Source organism: Aricia agestis, chromosome 3, assembly GCF_905147365.1.
Source record: "Aricia agestis chromosome 3, ilAriAges1.1, whole genome shotgun sequence".
Lineage (NCBI taxonomy): Eukaryota > Metazoa > Arthropoda > Insecta > Lepidoptera > Lycaenidae > Aricia > Aricia agestis.
In genome coordinates, this window is record NC_056408.1 from 13,428,410 (window position 1) to 13,437,240 (window position 8,831).

The 8,831-nt window shown below is 33.0% G+C and overlaps 1 long non-coding RNA gene across 1 annotated transcript; it reads right to left on the reverse strand.

Annotated features, from left to right (window-relative positions):
• Positions 1 to 367: 367 nt before the first annotated feature.
• Positions 368 to 6,066, reverse strand: LOC121725566. Its single transcript, XR_006035402.1, has 4 exons — positions 5,978 to 6,066; positions 4,909 to 5,109; positions 1,901 to 2,002; positions 368 to 1,518 (listed from the first exon to the last, which is right to left on the reverse strand). It is a non-coding gene; the product is annotated as an uncharacterized LOC121725566 (long non-coding RNA).
• Between the last annotated feature and the right edge of the window lie 2,765 nt (positions 6,067 to 8,831).

Consider the following 8,831-nt stretch of genomic DNA (forward strand, 5'->3'; position numbering starts at 1 on the left):
CTGTCTCTTTTATGTAAATGGTTTTTCGTATCTTTTGTTTCACTTATCTGTCAAAGTCAATGTTTGCAATTTTGAATTTGAAAATTGTTCGGAAAAGATTTAAGCCGGAAAATAGTATGGACGTAAAATATCTGTGTAAGTAGAATATCATTGGCTGAAACTACTTTTCTGTCAGAGTTAGTATCCATTGCACGCATCAAGCGAAAGCACTACTTTTGATAGTGCTCGATTGTTGTGCGAAGCGGTGTTGTTGTTGAAACATTCAACTTTAGGCATTATGCCGCATAATGCGCTACGAGTATAATGCTCTTATTGGAAAACACCTGATATTTACGCGACCGAAATTCTGCGACTCACAACTCACAAATTACGCTCGTTTGGCTTCACCCTAAAGGTCATAGGTAAACTTTCAGCTTTTCTAAAATGGAAAAATCTGGCCCTCGCAGGAAGTCTCTTGGTCATAAAGTTCTTTTACTCTTAAATAATATTGTCTATATAATACTCTAAACGAGACATTTTGCCTCGCATATCACCCAGTCACCCATATCTGCTGCATAATATGACATGTGTTTTTTTTCATGAAAGGCATTAATATTTCTGCCTGAAAGTAAATTTGTTATATGTGCCCAAAAGGTAATTTATTGATTTTACTAAACCTTATATAAAAGACGGAAGAGCAAGTAAAAGTATCAGAAAGGTTAGAAAAAAGGCTTTTTAACTAATTAATATAACTATTATTTAATTGGAATCCAGCCCGAATATTTACCATAGAATGTATTACAATTAGCAATTAAGCAACTTAAAATGCTATAGCTTTTATATAACACCCGAAATAATTACTTATACATAATTTGTTTTTTGAAGGCAGGCACATCGGCTCGTTTTCTTCTCTTATTATTACCACTGATATATCAGTTAAATCTTCGGACGAAACCAAATTACTCATTTAGTGCGTGCCTCTTTAGGATTCTCTTTGACAGCGAAATTGTGATTACATTATTGGCGTCTTATCACTTATAGGTTCGTAATCAACGTTTGTTGCGATCTTCACTTTCGTTGTGAGTCTAAGTTATGAATATTTTTATTCACTGCATGCATTATTATTATATATTCGAGATAAAAATACTCAATCGGGTTTGGTACTATTCTTATTTTTGCTGTTCCTTTTAACTTCACACGTAGGACAGTTACTTAGAAATATTTCTATAGCCTTTTTTGGTATATAAAATTTAGGTTTTATAAGGAATGACATTTTGTCCCGCCCACCATGCTTGCAGGATCTATGGACTTTGTCTAGGACGTCAAAGTATTCGTTTTTAGGTAAAATTCGCACCGTTGGGTCTTGTGAAGATTTTCTTTTGAATATTAAAACTTCTTCATCTGCTACTACCATAATATCATACTTTGATAACCAGTAATAATCCATATTCGTCTTGCCTCTGGTCATCGCTCTAGCTTGGCGGATATTATTCATAACCATCAAAATCCTTTCTTTTGTCCACGGTTTCCTTTGAGACCCTAAAAGGAAGTAATACTACATTAAAATTTTATAACACACCTACGACACAGCTAAGAGATCCTGGGGCATTTTGACGAACATGGACCACACATGATAAACACAATGAGAACCCGTAACTATAATATTAAGGGCCTGTTTCACCACTTCCTGATAAGGCTATCCACCACTTAACTTTGTCAAGTTAAGTGGTGGATAGCCTTATCAGGAAGTGGTGAAACAGACCCTAAGTATATATTTTGTATATGATTGCGAATTGCGAGTGATCGGTGTCAATTGAAGTTTGAACATGCTTAGCCACCTTCACTATTATTTATCCGTCGTGGTCTAACATCTTAGATAGGGGTTCTAATACGAATATTACGCAATAATAAGCAAACCAACCTCTATGTTGTTGTTCATACTGAGTCAAAAGAGACTCGAATGTTTCGCGAAAACTTGCAGATGACATGGTATAATTTGGGTCTTCCGTAGTCACCCACCATTCTGAAAATACCACATTCAATTAAACAATGCTCACTTGAACGAAAAACAAAAATCACTTTTCGGTGGCTACGGTTCAAACCACGAAGATAGCCGTAATATAAGTTGTCGATGTAATTGATTCTTAGGCAGACGACGGGCCTAAGTCAGTTGATCAAGTTATGCCAACTCAATCTTTCGACTGGATTTGACATAACGCCACCAAATATATTAAGTACGACCTAGGTCTATCATTGGCCATGGGCAATGCCACTTTAAAACACAGGCAATAGTTTTCATTTTCTATCGACATTGGTCTGCGACCCATGCCGCCGGTGCTTCGCAGTAAACGCCTAATAATAATTGTCATAAAATGGCATTTTATATTTGAATTTTTGGAGGTCGTGGTAGCTTGCCGCTTTGATCAGAATAGTACCTTAAGGTCTAATAACAACGTCGCATATTATTGTCAAGCCGTGCATGTCAAAACATCGTTTGGATCGTTACTTAATATTATAATATTTAAAAAGTGAAAAAGATATTTTTAAGATACAATGTTCAGATCAAATGGAATCGAATGGAATAAATAAAAGTAAAAATATATCACAATAAGCAAAATATAATATAATTTGTATTCCAATAATATAATTATTGAGTAAATCAACTTTTCTTTGTATGCAAACAACAAATTGTATATTTTTATTATTATTTTCTTTCTAGAATTATGTTAGGAATACGAACAATATTGAAATAATATTTAATTAGATTTTAAGGTGTGCACTGTGCAGCGAACAATTTACATTTTAAATATTTACGATTACTCAAATCATGTAATTTTGGATAAACTATGTTTCAACGTAATTTTCAGAAATAAAACACATTATAATATTATATTTAACAACAGAAATGTTTTATTTTGTTATTAAAACAAGCTTTTTAACATAATATGTTGGTAACAAAAATACGCTTTTCTTCATAAATGAAACCACCATCAGAAAAAAACCCTATATAACGGGTGTTGTTTTTCGTTTGCTGACCACCACTTGTAAGGATTAGCTCTTCGATCTAGGCAAATTATTTTCTTTACGTCCTCATCTACATATTTCGCATATTATCTGTAGCAACTAGCAACTTGCTCATAGCAGTTTCATTTCATTCAAGTTTGTTTTCTTTCGAAATGGAAAAGAATCGTCATCGGTACTACTAATTTCATTAAAACTTTTTTTTTCTTGAACCAATCCTAGGAAACTTGTTTTGAAGTGTGCTATATGCGGATAAAAAAAAAGTAACTAGATCAAGGATGTGTTTTGTGCCGAATAAATCAAATTGCTATTCTTGGCAACTCGTCTTTCAGAGCTGCTACTTTCACAGTGAACTCTCTACAAGGAACACGTACACACCTTAAAGTATTATCACTTATTTTTGTTACACACTGTATATATATACCGCCTCTCTAAAATTTTGAAACAGTAACTATTTCATTGCTATATACTAGCTGTCCTGGCAAACATTGTTTTGCCATAAAATGATTGTCCCTGTTTTCCTGCTTTTCTCTTGAAGTTTTTTTCAGAATTTTTTTTCTATAGACCTCACGGAGCCCGAGACCTTTCCAACGAATGCAAAACGGTGGAAATCGTTTCGTGCGTTCTGGAGTTATAGCGTCAGGAGGGAAAACCCGACTTACTTTTATATATTAGATATGTCGTTTTAACACTTTTAATTCTTCCTTAATTTGTTTCATAAATTCTTGAACCGGCCCTTCCTTATCTTGCTGGACGTTTATTTTTAGTTTAATTATATTATTTAATGTATTTTCCACACTGCTCTTCCAGTCTTTGGCATTCTTTCCGTTGTACAATTTCCTTAGATTAGATTCATGCCTCATATTAGAGGCTTCGACATTGAAGGCAAGTGCCACACATATCTACATGTTTGATTTTTCAGATTTTCCCTAAAATCTATGTATTCAGGTCTTCTGTGTTTATATTTATTGACCTTCGTCTCAATGCGCTAGCTGGTATCAGCGGGATAAGTATAAGTTCTACATAAACACATCTCACATCCATTTACTGAAGGCACATTCACAATATAAAATAAATAAGTCGATTTTTTGTTGTAAAAGTAAGAGCACTTTGTGTTTAGAGCATTTTCTAGTTTAAAGGTTTGTAGACTTTACATAATATTATTCAGGTAAAAGTCGTTTTGGACTTTGGTGTTAATTTTTAGTTTTGATTTCTTTTTTATCTGTTATAGCTCTTAATGTATCGTCTCGCAAGAAAAGTCATTAATTTTGTGTTAATATTTTATGAGAAAAAATTGTCAGCAACAGTCCTTAGTTTTCCTTTTAAGGAGGAGGTTATATGTTCGTCTGTGGATATATATATATATATATATATATATATATATATATATATATATATATATATATATATATATATATATATATATATATATATATATATATATATATATTTCTTTTTTTTTTTGTATGTTCAACGATTATAGTTCTAATGTTTCTTCTATTAAACTTATCTCTTTAAGCTGTTAACATTTTCGACGGTGTCTTTCATAACGTTTGACTTTTTAATACTCTTGTATTTTTCTTTTATGGCATTTTGCTGACTGTTTTTTTTTTTAAGATTCTGATTATTCTTTACATATATTTTCGAACTTCTTCTTTATTTTGTATTACCTTCCTAGTCAAGACTGTGTAGTGGAAAAAATATGAAAAGATAGATCATTTTGATCTTTCTTTTCGTATTTTTTCAGGTATTCTTTCTTTTTATATACAATATGATAGGCGAGCTTTAAATATTAAGCAAGTTACGAATAATAGAAATATTCGTGTCGGTATCGTGGTTTATAATTGGAAGTGGGTACTCAGATAACAAAGACAAAGAACTAGGCGGGCTAACTAGGGTTGGTCTTACATTTTCTAGAATTTTGTTTTCTAAGTCTCCAGATAATCCTAGCATTGGACCTTTCTCTCGGTGTCAGGTCTTTCACTAATCGTTTATTCTTATGATAATTATCTCTTTTCCTTTTTTTGAACTCTTCATATTTCTTAGGATCTCTTTTCAATTTTTCTTTATATCTTCTTTGCTTTTCAGCCATAGTAAGCGGCTTTTGATCTAAAACAAAAAAAAAAATAGAAAATAAAAAAAGTATAAATCTCCATACTAAACCTATATATATATAAAACTCAAAGGTGACTGACTGATTGACATAGTGATCTATCAACGCACAGCCCAAACCACTGGACGGATCGGGCTGAAATTTGGCATGCAGGTAGATGTTATGACGTAGGCATCCGCTAAGAAAGGATTTTGATAAATTCCAACCCCAAGGGGTTCAAATAGGGGATGAAAGTTTGTATATAATAATACTTCTTAACGCGAGCGAAGCCGCGGGCAAAAGCTCGTATTATTATAAATGCTAAAGTGTCTCTCTGTCACCTCTTCACGCCCAAACCGTTAAACCGATTTTGCTGAAATTTGGTATAAAGATGAGTCCCAGAAAAGGACATAGGATACTTTTTATCCCGCGCGATAACCGAATTTTGGTGCAAGGGCGTTACGGGCGCCATCTAGTAAAGCATAATATAATATAGGTAACCATAGAATCGGCAACAAGCATAAGTTCCGAAAACGAAAAATATTTTAAAACTTTAAGCATATTTAATAAAATGTTCAGTAAAATGATTCAAAGTAAAAAAAAATATTAAACAAAAACAATCCCCAAATCAAAACTCTGAAGGGGCCTATATAAATAAGGGCTTTGTTTATATTAGGCTAGGCCTAACTAGGCCTATTTACAAAAGCGGCTCACTAGCCGCTTTTGTAAATTGTAACGCGCTACTTGTGACGACTGTGGGCAGAAAACGGATGAAGGTGGTTCTCAGGTATTTTGAGCCGTCACTGAATTGCATTTATGAAGCGTTTTCATCGCGGCTGAATGTCCAGGATAGCAATAATTTACTTAATTACTTACAAAACTTACCGTGATTTCGTAGTGAATCAGAGGAACCACAATCTATACTGCATTGGGTATGAGCGCCACCGAAAGAAATTTTTGAAATAACAGGAAAAAAACCTGTAAATAATAATAATAATATATTATATAATGATTTACAGCTTTAATGACCTACGTCATAATTATTATATTATACTACCTGTCCCGGCAAACGTTTCTTTGCCATAATATTAAGTATTTCGCCCGTATTATATTATTGAAGTGACTAAACAAGTATGTCACCATGGCAACGTCTATCTCTATCCCGTCGCACAAACAATGGTCACCGTCAGTCTCGAGTTGTAATAATTTACTATTATTTATTTAACAAATGCACTTATCAATATAAGGAGTACCCAGTAGCCGATTCTCAGACCCACTGACAATGCATATAAAATTTGGTTAAAATCAGTAAAGCCGTTATGGAGGAGTACGCGGCCTAACATTGTGACACGAGAATTTTATATATAAGATGTGGGACACTTACACCGTATGATTCACAGAGTTATTTCCTATTGGCTGCACACAATAGCGCTGTGTCTCTTTCATATTATAACGATCAAGTTATCTTTAGTCTCTATTAGTCTTTGCCTTTACTCTTATTTTGAAAAGTATCGATATCGATATTTTTTTATTATTCAGTGACATCTCTAGTAAAATCCGCTATTTTTACTTTACAAATTTTGAAGGCAGGCGTCTTTCGTGGTCATTTCGTGTCCATATAACTTCTTATGTCGATGGTATTTACATATAAATCAGGGGCCCTACTTAATAATAATCAAAACATAAAATATTGAATATAAAAGTAATTGCTATTTTTTTTATTTAACTTTCGAAAGTAAGTAACTTTATTTACATTTTTTTGCTATTTATCTGAATAATTGATACTTAGAAAAAATTTCATTAATGTGAATTATATATCAATTTATGTTTCGTTCATAAAATAAGTACATTATGCTTCATCATCGCTACTTGAAGTAATCTGGCTTAAATTATTGTTTTTATTAGAAGCATCTTTAGATCGTTTTCTCTGTCTGTAGTTCAATGAATGCTCTTTCCATTTTTTTCTGATTGATCGTTTCTCTTGGGATGTCATATCTCTGACACTTTTTACTTGCCCTTTCTCCTTTTTCTTCAAGTAACCCAGCCTTTTTTTCTCCCTGTACTCCGCTAATCTAATAGGATCACTTTTGATTCTAGCATAGTACGCCTTGCTTAATTGTCTTTTTATTTTCTTCATATCTTCTTTACACTGAATTCGTTTCCGGGTTTTCGTTGGCAACGTAATCAAATATTCTGAAATAAGCAGGAAAATATAAGTAATATTTTTCTCCTAGAATTCCCTAACGTGAGTACAAAACAGTGCCATGGTAGTATGTATGTTAATAATTGTAGATACCTACTACGTTATGCTTCTGTCATTAATGAAAAATCAGGTTCTCTTCGGTATTGGTTTATCATAACCAAGGAACATAGATATAATATTTATGACTTCATGACATCGAACGAGAAATCAAATTACTTTTTCATTTTTGCATGTGATTGGTCTGCATAAATGTGCAGTTTCTTTTAAAAATCGATTTTTAAGCATAGTGATACTTCCCGCGCAGGTATCTATCTCCCGTTGACAAAATTTCCAATAAACTGAGTCATTCTTGTATTCCTTCTTTTTATTATAATATTTATATCCTCCTCGTAATAATATCAATCCGCCTCTTCTAGAGTATATAAATTTAATAACTCTCTTGCCCTTACTATAACACGATCTAAATTCTTCAGAAAATATTCCTGTTTAAAAGAAAATATCGTTAACAATTACCGTGACCTACACCAAAATGTCGTCTGGACTAAAGGAATTGTACGACAAAAAATATCTATACCTATCTATACCATGGGAGAAAAAAGATTAGATATTCAGTATTTGTTGTTTTCTCGCACATTTCTTTAAAATTGTATATTTTTTTATTCAACACTTTCCTTAAGTGTGCCATAAATAATTCCAAGAAATTATTTCCTTCTAGGATTTCTATCCAATGATCTAATAATAGATAATATATTATAATAGCGCCTGATCTCTTGCCAGTCGTGACTCGTGTCGGTCTTCCGTCCCACTGGGTTATGAGAGAAAAAGGAATAGAGAGTGCTCTTGTGTACTACGCACACACTTGGGCACTATAAAAAAATTACTCCTCCGTAACTGGCCTGGTTTCAATGAAACTCACATTCACCGAAACCGGTGTGGGAGTTATTATTATTTAATAGATAATGTTTTTTCAGTCTTTTTGCACCATTCGCTAGCGTTGTTAATGATAATTTTTCAAAAGGTAGTACAACGGACATTCTTCATTGGAATAAAAATATATCGAGAAATGTAGGTACTTAATTAGATAAATGTGTTAAATATTAGGAAAATAATTTTGCTCTACAATAACAAAAAAAAAAGACTATAGAAAGAAAACTTTTCATTTGTCTTTGTTTAATGTCTTTAAAGACGAAGAAGATCACAAAGTTAAAATCACAAATTTAAGGTCATACATTTATAAGTTATCTACCAGCCAATACTAAGTAGTCACAGAGCGTGTTGTCAGCTAATTCGATGCGTTATTTTATGGATATTACAGGCGGTTGCGTACAACCGATCTAGGGCAATTTTTGGATCACTTGATTCTGCCTTTTAGATTAATCTCGTCCTTCTGTACCCTTTTCTTCGTGTGTTGGGTGATGGTAAAATAATCGTGTTCTTATTTAGTTCTCTCTATTGTTACAGTTTGACGTATGTTCCATCGGAATTCTGGTAGTATCTGGTCGGTGGATGGTAGTGGATAGCGCTCGAGACGGTGAT